A 12,566-nucleotide genomic window follows, 5' to 3' on the forward strand; every position below is an offset into this window, starting at 1 on the left:
TCACTCACATAAAGAGTTTAGTATATACACACCGAAAGCATAATGAATGAATAGTGGGTGTGTAGAAGAATATCTCAGACGTATGCCTTAGCTTGGGGCATAATATCCCAGGAAATAACTGTAGTAGAAATGGAAAGTTAATGTACAAAGGAAACAGACGTAGATGATTTAGCGTCCATCCCTGTACAATGATCTGGTTCAGCTAGCAGTATGAGCCTGGGTGTGGGCTCCTGCAAGGAGCCAGTGGAATGGGACGATGGGGAACTGGATTGAAAGCTTCAGCCCAGAAACCCTGACCTCCTTGTCTTCCTCTTCAGCCTCAAGAGGAAGCTCCTCAATTATTTTTGTTCAGTTTACATTTTATGCCCAGGGCCCAAACCCATTTGTCACTCCATTATGATTTGATTGTTGCAGGAGGACAGGCGCACACAGAGACAGACAAGGGCAGACAGTGTTCCATGAGCACACTTAACTTAAAGTGTCCAGTAGCAAGGATGGTGATGCAGTTGTGCTGTCTGGGGCTGAATGTGGGAGAATGGACATTTACACTCATTGTCCACAGACTGCCTAGAGTGGCTGCCAAGTGAACAGAGACCCAGGGAGAGCGCCGTGCAGGGCTGGAGTCCCGCACTCCACCCACAGGGCCTGCAGGTTTGCCCCTCAGCACCATGGCATTGCTGCAGTTTCCTTCCTGTACACTCATTCATACTCACAGAGGTGAAATAAGATTCATTCTAGTTAAAAGGTTCACTCTATTTAAAATTTATTCTATTTAAAAGGCTAAGATTATTTTTAGGGGACATATTTTGTGAACTACCTTAAATGCTATTTTCCATGAAAAACCTTGGGGCTCACGTAAAAAATGGATCAATAAGGGAACAAAACTGTGTTTCAATACCCCTGCCAGCAAGTGATAGAATGGGGGGCCCTTGGGGCTGGTGCTGTGGTGTAGTAGGTAAAGCCACCAGCTGCAGTGCCAGATCCGATGCGGGCACGGGTTCGAGTCCCAGCTGCTTCACTTCTGACCCAGCTCTCAACTATGGCCTGGGAAAGCAGGGGAGGATGGCCCATGTCCTTGGGCCCCTGACCCACATGGGAGACCTGGAGGAAGCCTCTGGCTCCTGGCTTTGGATCAGCACAGTTCCAGCTGCTGCGGCCATCTGGAGAGTGAACCAGCAAACGGAGGATGTCTCTCTCTTCCTCTGCATCTGCCTCTCTGTAACTCTGCTTTTCAAGCAAATAAATAAATTTTTAATAAATAAATAAATCTTTAAGGCTTTGTAAATGACTTGAGAATTTAGTCGGAGCTGAGCCAATCTGAAGCCAGGAACCAGGAGCTTCCTCCAGGTCTCCCACATGGATGCAGGGGCCCAAGCACTTGGGTCATCTTCCACTGTCCTCCCAGGGCATAGCGGAGAGCTGAATCAGAAGGGGGCAGCTGGGACACGAACCAGCAACCATATGGGATGCCAGTGCCAGAGGCGGAGGTTTAGCCCCTTGAGTCACAGTGCTGGCTCCCTAAACCATATGGTTCTAGCACCAAAATTTATTTTTCTTTCTATACAGTGACTTATTTCAGTGAATCAGTCTCAAGTTACAAAATGTGTAATTCAGTAGTCTTCAAAAAATATACAGAAATGCAGCTTGATAACAATTCAAACAGCTGTGGAAAATTCTGTCCCAACACAAGGTGAATGAACTTGGCCCTATGACTGGTTCTGCAAGTGGCTACGCCCACATTTAACAGAGGGCAGAGCTTCTGTTAGTGCATTCAAGGACAGACCTAGCCGGTGCCACGGCTCACTAGGCTAATTCTCCACCTTGTGGCACCGGCACACCGGGTTCTAGTCTAGGTCGGGGTGCCGGATTCTGTCCTGGTTGCCCCTCTTCCAGTCCAGCTCTCTGCTGTGGCCAGGGAGTGCAGTGGAGGATGGCCCAAGTGCCCGGGCCCTGCATCCCTTGGGAGACCAGGATAAGCACCTGGCTCCTGCCTTCGGATCAGCGCGGTGCGCCGGCCGCGGCGGCCATTGGAGGGTGAACCAACGGCAAAAGGAAGACCTTTCTCTCTGTCTCTCTCTCTCACTGTCCACTCTGCCTGTCAAAAAAAAAAAAAAACAAAAAAAAAAAGACAGACCTATCCTTCCCACTAGAGAATCCTGCAGTACTGAGGGCTGTTTCCATACTTGGAAGTGCCCCCTCTTCAAGGCTTTTGGCATAACTGACAATCGGGACAAGAGCGACCAGCACTCAGTCCTCTGGTGAGCTGTATTTCTGTTTCTGTGTTGCTCTTCCTGTTTGCCTGATCCTGAGAGCAGAGAAATTCTACCCAGGCAGGCTCTACGGGAAGCAGGAAGAGGGGTGCTTCTTTGTAACAGTTCTTTGTGGAACTGCTACAAAGATGGTATCATGCATGTCTCCCTTGGTTTCATCCTCACTGCAGCTCTGTGAGCTAGATTGTCCTCATTTTGCATAGGAGGAAACCAAGGCTCAGAGAGGTCAGCCAAGGTGCCTGAGGTCACACAGCCAATAAACAGGATGCCAGAATGCAAGGAGTCCTCACCTGCACCCTTCCGACTCTGCCAGTCAGCGGCTGTGAGCCTAGGTAGGTGCAGACCGGCAGCTCCTCTCAGTGTCAGATGCAGAGAAGTCACCAATTGCATCACTGCTCTAGCGCCTCCTTCATTGATGGGTCTCAAAGCCTCAGTTGCCATATTAATCAGCGCAATTCCAAAAACGTGACAACTCCAAAATGTAATTCACAGTTCATCTTTATTTTTTTATCAGCAAAGTGAATGATCTTTATTTTTGTTTTCAGTTTTCTTTCAGAAATATTCTCAGCTTCTTGCAGGAAAAAAGTTTTCAAAAGAATTATATCACATAACATCAGGGTGTATGAAAAACAATTTTAAAGTAAAATTAATGTACCTGCAGTTCAGTTGCTGATTCTACACTATGTAAGGATCCCCCGAAATACCAGGAGTGTAGTCTTATGATCACTTAAAGCTATAAGTGTATAATTGCATAGGATCTAAAATTCCTATATGTGTATCTTAATTTGACTATGCAAGGAAATAGACTTAATTGAGAAAAAGAGCACATTGCTATTAGATTTTTTTTAAGATTTATTTATTTATTTGAAAGTCACAGTTACACAGATAGAGGAGAGACAGATAGAGGAGAGACAGAGAGAGAGAGGTCTTCCATCAGCTGGTTCACTCCCCAATTGACCGCAACAGCCAGAGCTGGGCCAATCTGAAGCCAGGAGCCAGGAACCTCCTCCGCATCTCCCACATGGGTGCAGGGGCCCAAGGGCTTGGGCCATCTTCTACTGCTTTCCCAGGCCATAGCAGAGAGCTGGATCGGAAGTGGAGCAGCCAGGTCTCAAACTGGAGCCCATATAGAATGCCAGCACCTCAGGCCAGGGCATTAACCCACTGCATCACAGTGCCGGCCCCACTATTAGATTTTTTTCAGCATTCGCTTTGTGATTCTGTGGCATATACTTGCTCATTTTCTCATATATCAGTTAAAGAGATGTGATTAAAATGACAATGATAGTTTTATTATAAATACAAATTATTGAACCATTTAAAATTAATGAATTATTTTTAAAAATAGAAGTTTACATTCCTTAATAAAATTTAATAAATATGGATGAAAACCAAACAGCAAAAAAATAGTATACTTATAGAAAATTGAGGCACTAATCAGATCGATCCCATTTGAACCTCACCTTGCACAATGACTTCCATTAATGACAATTTATATAAATGTTGTACCTTTGTTAAAACTAATGTACCAATATTGATAGGCAAATTTTCCCCAGAAACCTTTTATTTATGGAATACAGACTTCATGCATTTCATAAATGCAACTTTTGGAATGTAGTTTAGATTTCTGTGTGTTGATTTTATATCCTTCTACTTTACCAAACTCTTCTGAGGGCCAATAGTTTCTTAGTGGAGTCTTTTGAACCCCTTGCATATAAAATAATCAGAATTTACTACATAGAGCTGTATGCCAATAAATTGGGAAACCTAGAAGAAATGGATAGATTTCTGGACACATACAACCTACCTAAATTGAACCATGAAGACACAGAAAACCTAAACAGACCAATAACCAAGGTGGAAATTGAATGAGGGATAAAGACGCTCCCAGCAAAGAACAGCCCAGGACCGGATGGCTTCACTGCTGAATTCTACCAGACATTTAAAGGAAAACTCACTCCAATTCTTCTCAAGCTATTCAAAACAATGGAAAGGGAGGGAATCCTTCCAAACTCCTTCTATGAAGCCAGCATCACCTTAATTCCTAAACCTGAAAAAGATACAACAAAGAAAGAGAACTACAGGCCAATTTCCCTGCTGAGTATAGATGCCCAAATCCTCAATAAAATCCTAGTCAACAACACATCAGAAAGATCATTCATCTGGACCAAGTGGGATTTATCCCAGGTATCCAAGGATGGTTCAACATTTGCAAATCAATCAATGTGATACATCACCTTGATGAACTGAAGAACAAAAACCATATGATTATCTCAGTAGAGGCAGAGAAAGGATTTGATAGAATGCAACACCCTTTCATAATGAAAACTAAGTAAATTGGGTATAGATAGAATATTCCTCAACACAATCAAGGCAATTTATGACAAACCCATGGCCAGCATCCTACTGACTGGAGAAAAGTTGGAAGCATTCCCATTGAGATCTGGAACCAGACAAGGATGTCCATCTCACCATTGCTATTCAGTATAGCCCTGGAAGTTTTAGCCAGAGCCATTAGGCAAGACAAAGAAATCAAAGAGATTCAAATTGGGAAGGAGAAGTCAAACTACCCCTATTTGTAGATGACATGATTCTACATACAGCTCCTCTTTAAACAGATTTCCACATCTGCAAAGTGACAATCATATAGCAGCATTCTTATGAAAATTATGATAGCACAGCTGGGGTTTAACCAGACCTTTTGGTTTAAGGCATTGGACTGGGTGCTCCCCGTGTGTTACCTCCCATCTGGGTAAAAACTCCCAGGTGTAAATGGTGTCATCCTCATGATAAAGGTAAGAAGACAGAGACTCAGAGTGTACATGGCCTGGGCAGGCAAATGGCAAAGCTCCGTGCATTCATTATCAACTGCTATGCAACACCAACTCAAAAGATTGAAAACAGAACATGTGTTATCTCACAATGTTTGCAAGTCAGGAATCCAGGAGTCTCTCAGCCAGGTGGTTCTGCTTGGGGTCATTTATGAAACTGAGGCTGACAGAAACTGTAGTCATTTCAGCATTAAATGGGAGAAACTTCTTCCAAGCTCATTCACATGGTTTTTTGCAAAGCCTCAAAAGATCCGCTTCCAGGCTTACTCATGTGGCCCCTCCACTGGGTTTCCTCAAGACGTGGGAGCTGGTTTCCTTCAGCATGAGCAAGGCAAAAAAGAGCCCACGAGAGTGCCCAAGTGGTCAGCCACAGACTTCATTAGAAGTGAAGTAGTGGGGGGCCAGCACTGTGGTGTCGTGGGTAAAGCTGCCACCTGCAGTGCCAGCATCCCATATGGGTGCTGGTTCAAGTCCCGGCTGCTCCACTTCCTATCTAGCTCTCTGCTATGACATGGGAAAGCAGTAGAAGATGGCCCAAGTCCTTGGGCCCTTGCACCTGAAGCGGGGACCCAGAAGAAGCTCCTGGCTTCAGATTGGCGCAACTCTGGCGGTTGCATCCAACTATGGAGTGATCCAGCGGATGGAAGAACTCTCTCTCTCTCTCTCTCTCTCTCTCTCTCTGACTCTCCTTCTCTCTCAGTCTAACTCTGACTTTAAAATAGACAAATCTTGAAAGGAAGGAAGGAAGGAAGGAAGGAAGGAAGGAAGGAAGGAAGGAAGGAAGGAAGGAAGGAAGGAAGGAAGGAAGGAAGGAAGGAAGGGCGTAGGCCTTCACCTGATGTTAGAGTGCCGGCTGCACCACTTCCAGACCAGCTTCCTGCTGATGCACACCCTGAGACGCAGCACCTGATGGCCCTAGTTCCGAGGTCCCTGCTGAAAGGAGCCAAGAGCCACCATAAAAAAATGGGGCTCCTGAGACAAACCGTTCCAGAGACGGCCTTGGGAAATGGGGAGTAAACCGGTTCACAGAGAAAGCAGTCAGCTACTAACCAGAGATACACAGAACACCTGCCTTATAGATAAGCCCCTTCCCTACGCTTGCTCAAGGTTAACAAAGAAAGCTACAAGGCACATAGCAACCTACTCCTGTCTCCTAGAAACCCCCTCCCCTAATGTATCCCTTTGACCTAGTACTTTTCCACCGACATTACCACTTTTAGACTGCCATACAAGGCCTGCTACTGAAAATTATCCAATGAACTTACACCAGCCTATAATATGTTAATTTTGTGGTTTTGCCCTTTAAAAGCTGTGTGAGATAGCTGCTCGGGGCTCCTCTCACTTGCTTGCTGCTTGCAGCAGTAGGGGGCCCATTTGTACAAATGAAATAAAATTACCTCCTGTTCTATTGCATCGTCTGGTCCGGAGTCTGTGTTTCTGGGGTCGTCACAAGAGGACACCGCTTTTGGGGTCCTACACCTGCCATCCGTGTGGGAGACCTAGATGCAGTGCCTGGCTCTTGGCATAGTCCTCCCCCAGCCCTGGTTGTTGCAGCATTTGGGGAGTGAGCCAGCACACAGGACATCTCCCTCACTCTCTCTTTGTCTCCGTAGCTCTGCCTTTCCAATAACAGAAAAAGCAGCAGCAGAGGCAGCAAAGCAGCGAGCCTGACCGCACTCGAGGGAGGTGGACTACACAGGGTGTAAATTCCAACATGCGGGGTCACTGTGGCCCCACCACAGCCAGAAACGTCCACTCCTCTGACGGGGATGTCTTAGTCCTTCCTGAAAAGCACCCTCCCCGCAGTCCAGGCTGAAAGCTCCCGGGGTTACATCTCCTGGAAAGTTATTGACTCACTTTTTTCTAAGGTATTGACTTTTCATAAAGAAACTGAGAATTCTGGATCCATGTGGATGTGAGTATGGAGACTTTGAGGTTAAATTTTGTCTGTAAAGTTTTTAAAAAGAGGAGAGTCCCTGAGAATGGCGAGCAGCTTTGGTTTCACTCTAACGTAACACCAGGAACACTGCATATTGGTCCAGTCATGTTTGAATTGCTGGAAGAGCCGACATTCTTAACTTTCACTTGAAAGAAATGAGAAATGTGAGCACTTTGCAGCATCGATGCTGTCCACATCTTTATGTGAGCAAATTTATTCATTGCTTAGATTTCTCTTTGATTTCCACTAAAGGCAAAGCACCGTATTCTGCCTACTGAGTCCTTGTGTTGGAAACTCTATTGGCCTACATTTCTCTAGCTGAACATAGGATCTGATGGTACAAGAGGACTCCTCCTCCTCACCTTTTTTGCAAAATCTTCTCAGTACGCACAGGGTCCCCAACTAATATTAGTTTGCCTCACAATTTTTCCTGATTCACCATGGTGTGAAAGTGGTATACATTCAGCAGAAACCGTAGTTGAACTTGAGGTCTTTTCCGGCCATCTTGGGCAGCATTGGTGGGCTGCAGCTCCTAGCCATGCAAAAACAAGGGCAACAACGAATCCTCTAAGTTTACTCTATTGTCAGTGTTCTCTGATAGAGATATTCAATTCACCATGTGAGATATCCAGTAATGTATTAGAAGTAGGCTTTCTGTTAGATGACATTGGCCAACTGTAGGTTAATGTCAGTGTTCTGAGCACATTTAAGGCAGGCTAGGCTAAGTGATGCTTGCTAGATTAGATGTATCGAATGCATTTTGAACTTACAATGTTTTCAAGCTACAAGGGGTTTGAGGAACCCTATTGCACATTGAGGAGCAGCTGGATGAGGAAATGAGCTATGAAAAGTTTTGAAAGAGTTAATTCCTGTCCTGTCTGATGCTCTTAGTTCTTTTCATGATTGTTTATCTAAAAAGATGCTATAAATGGGTGGGGAGGTGAAGGTTCTGGTTCATTCTTATTTGGACAACCACAACATTATCAAGCAATTCTTTAGATTTGTCTCAAAACACTCACTTTTTTGGAGGGAGTGACTAGCTAGCCAACACCCAAGCAGTGGAAGCCAGCTCTCATCTGAGAAACCTGATCATTTAACTGTGTATAAAGGACTTGTGGCAGGTGGACTCAGTATAGCTCTGCCTTGTTGTGTTATGCTGCCCTGGTAACAACATTAGTTTAGAGTGTCACTCCTAACAGAAAGCTTCCTTGTCTAGGGGTGAAGAGGTCTTTCCTACGTTTATCCCAGATAATATGTGGTAAATGCCTTACGCCATGTGCCCTGACAGCCTCTGTCTCCTGTACTGTGCTCTGCCAGACACGGTGTGTGTGTGTGTGTGTGTGTGTGCGTGCGCACATGCCACCATTCTGGAAGGAACACTGCATATCTTCCTCTACAATGGCCATGTGTTCTGACTTCTCCAGGACAGTTTCAGTTTCTCTGTGTGCATATTTCTCATTCAGATTTTATGGGGAGGCCATACCTGGAAGCCTCATGTGTTTGACGTGGAGCTCTTTTTCATGTATGTTTTGGGATACGAGACTCTAAGCACCTGTCGGGAAGTAGAGTAGTTTAACCACACTGAGAGGTTAGCCACACGGCCAAGGGCATCACCCAGCAGCTCCTCCCAATAATAAACCCTGGCAGACTTCCTGGGCTGCTGACACCATGCGGGCCTGAGTGTCATGAGGCAGGGCCCTCACCTGCCAGCAGAGGGCAGCTGAACGCCGGGTCCCAGGACAGCACTGCAGTGATGCCTTCCACCTGAGGCAGCCCACACCTGCCCCCAGCAGGTCCCTATCCCAGCAGTCATTATCACTCAGAGACTCTCCCAATAGAGAATGAAGCTCTTTGCGATCTTTGGTTGTGAAGCACCTACCACACTTTTACACCCCTGAGCCACATCCTCAAGTGCCCACCAAGAGTGCGGCGGATCAGGCTCCCTGCTGGGCAGAAAATCCTGTCCCTCAGCAGCAAGTCCTGGGGCCTAACAGTCTTTTTCTATTACAGTTATCTGTGAGTATATTCATAATATACTTCTATTAATTCAAATAAAGAAGTAAATGTGATTGAATGTTTATAGCATTGTAGATGCTTTCTCTGATGTTGCTGTAAACAAATACTGCTTGTCTTCCCGACAGTCTCCATCTGCTTCCCAGGTCCATTCTTTACCTCCTGATCTCACTTCTCCCTTCTACACCCACTAAGGAGTCCCATTGCCCTTGTTGACCACGTCTACCCAAGAATTAAGTAGACACAAAGAGGGAGCAGAGGCCAGGAGTGAGAAATATCTGTGACACCAGCTAAGCCCATGGATCCACACCTGCCAAAGCCAGCCCCATACCTGGGCCTTCCAACAGTGCAAGCACAAACACTCCTTTTCCATTGGAGTTCGTTTTATGCCATCTGCAACCTAAATAGTCTGAATTTACAAATTCTGGGGAAGTTACTCCAAGAGGCCACACAATCTGATCTTGCTGGGGCTTATTCGCATTTACCTGTTGTTTGTACAGATGAGATGACCTACCCAGCAACTGAGAGCTGTCTACCTCTGGCTTTAGATTATGATGTCTTTTTTAAAAAATATTTATTCATTTATTCATTTGAAAGTCAGAGTTATACAGAGAGAGGAGAGGCAGAGAGAGAGACAGACAGAGACAGAGGTCTTCCATCCGCTGGTTCACTCCCAATTGGCTACAACAGCTGGAGTTGTACCGATCCGAAGCCAGGAGCCAGGAGCTTCTTCTGGGTCTCCCATGTGGGTGCAGGCGCCCAAGGACTTGGGCCATCCCCCACTGCTTCCCCAGGCCATAGCAGAGAGCTGGATTGGAAGTGGAGCAGCTGGTACTAGAACCGGCGCCCATATGGGATGCCGGCGCTTCTGGCCAGGGCGTTAACCCGCTGCACCAGAGCTCCAGCCCCTCTTATGATGTCTTTGCTTCCACATCCTCACCCGCCCTGACCTAGGCCAGAACCTTCCTCCTCAGCATCCTGGGTCACTGAGCAATGTCCGTCCCCTGCATGGGGTCCCCGGCATCCCAGGATGGAGTCAGCTCCTTGAAGCCACCCTCATGCTTGTGGGCTCTTCCTCAGCCAGGGACCACGGCCCAGACAGATTTGTCTTTCCTGCTGGAGCGGCTGGAACAATCTTAAGGAGGATTCTTGTCCTACTTGCTACTATGTTCCCTCTTCTGCTTTCCTGGTTCCAAGCTTTCTGTGTCCCCTGAATGTAGATGCCAGTGAATGAAATAGACATTAAATGATCACCATTTTCTTTCAAAAGTACCAAATGGCCCTGTGGGGCTCTTTCTCCTACTGAGGTGGCCCCTCCTGTGGTCTCTGTCACATTCTAGTAAGGAAAGTTTTAAGCAGGATATTAGCCAATTACCTGTGGTCTTAGGCACTGTCTGATCTTTTCTCCTCCTTCCCTCACCCTGATCTTGACTGATGCAGACACATCCACCTCACCCACCTCCCCCAGATCAGAAGTGACTGCACTCCTGGGCAGAGAGCTGAGATTTTCATTTTCTTGGGCAGTGACAGATGATGCTGCAGTATCTGAGAAAATTAAGTCATCAACTCCCAGGCACCCTTGACATCATCAAAAATATCTAGCTAGAGAGCCACGGGCTTTCAATTTATTACTGGAAATAATGGGCAAAAGACGAGTAATTACGTGTTGACGTTGGACAATGCCATGGTGAAGGGGCAGAGAAGTGTAATTCCTGCCCTTGTGTCATAGTAAGATTTGCAACCACAGCCCTATTTGAAATAAAATAAAATGACTGATTAGATCAGGTGTCATTTAGAGTTCCTCTGTCTGAACTGCCCAGAAACCCCTGCAGGTTATAATCTAATGCACAATAATTGCACCAATTTCTGGGAGGCCATTGGGGTGGACGTACAGTAGGTGACAGATGCTTCAAGCCTTGCCTGGGCTCACCCTCCTGCCTGTAAGTCCTTATTTCCTGGCCCCTTCAATGCTGCCCGTCATGCCAGTCACAGTCGCTGGCCCAGAGAGAGGCCCTTGATCATGAAGGAAGATGATCATAACCAGACGTGCCCATTAGAGGACCTAGACGAATGTCACGGATGAGGACATAGTGACATGAAGGCCAGCAGTGTGCAAGGAGACAGAAGTCTGCTTCCTCGTTGCCAACTCCAGAAACTTGGGCAGGGCCAGATACAACAGACAGCGTGGAGACAGGATGAAAATGATAGTGATGGGGATCTGGGCCCGGCCACGACTTGGGCCAGCTCAAGTGTGTGGAGGTTAAGTGTCAAGAATAAGGACCAGGCTGGTTCACTACAGGGCCTTTCTCCTATGCCCTTGGGCACAGGGCCTCCATGAAATATTTCCCAGGCTTTCAGGTGCTATTGGCTCCTTTAACAATTTGATTCATGGAGAGAGAGAATTTTCACACGGTGGGGCAGCCCTTTGCCTTGTTGATGCTGCCCTCCTAATATTCAGCATCTCTTGTCATGCCTGCCCTTCCTCTATGACCTCGTGATACCCTGCTGGCCGTGTATGTGAGTCCTGGCCTGGGCCTGGGCCCCTCTGAGAGCCAAAGCACATGAGGCATCAGACTGAAGGTCAACAAGATGGCCTGCATGGGCCCATCCCACAGCCCCTGAGGTCTCCTTCCTGCCCAGCTCCACCACCTGCAGGGAGCAGGTGCTATCCCTGCACCACCCACAACCCTACAACATGTGTGTAGAATTCTCTGGACCTCTACCCTAACTTTTCCTTTCTTTTGAAAAGATTTATTTATTTATTCCAAACTCAGAGTTACAGAAAGAGAGGGAGACATAGATAAAGAGAGGTCTTCCATCTGCTATTTCATTCCCCAAATTATCCCAACAGCCAGGGCTGAGCCAGAGAGCAGCCAGGAGCCAGGAACTTCATCCAGGTCTCTCACGTGATGGCAGGGGCCCAGGCACTTGGGTCATCTTCTGCTACTTTTCTCAGGCTATTAGCAGGGAACTGGATTGAAAATGGAGCAGCCGGGACATGAACTGGTGGGATGCTGGGACATGAGCATATGGGATGCTGGCGTTACAAGTGGTGGCTTTACCTGCTACACGCTGGCTCCACTTTCCTTTTCTTTGCTCATTTAAGAAATGTCCACACAAACATGATGTCAGTCACCATTCTTGGCTCTCAGAATATATTGATGTGCACAGTGAGGTGCCTGTCCTTATAGGGCTTCCGTCTTGTCCTGGGTAAACAAAAATAAAATAAGATAAGATAACAAAGAAAACACTGATCAGTGACTTAAGACAGCAGTGCACATCAAAGTGGTGAGGAGTAAGGGAATTAGATGTATGAAATAAGAGACATTTATTTGATATTGATTTCAATGGCAGAGCACATTTATTTATATGGTTTTTTAAATAGTTTATTTTATTTAAGTTATACAGGTTTCATGTATTTCATATATACAGATTTAGGAACATAGTCCTACTTCCCCCACTACCCTCTCTCTCATCCATGCTCCGACACTTCTTCCTCCTCCCTCTCCCATT

Source organism: Oryctolagus cuniculus, chromosome 7 (genome assembly GCF_964237555.1).
Source record: "Oryctolagus cuniculus chromosome 7, mOryCun1.1, whole genome shotgun sequence".
In the NCBI taxonomy this organism is placed as follows: domain Eukaryota; kingdom Metazoa; phylum Chordata; class Mammalia; order Lagomorpha; family Leporidae; genus Oryctolagus; species Oryctolagus cuniculus.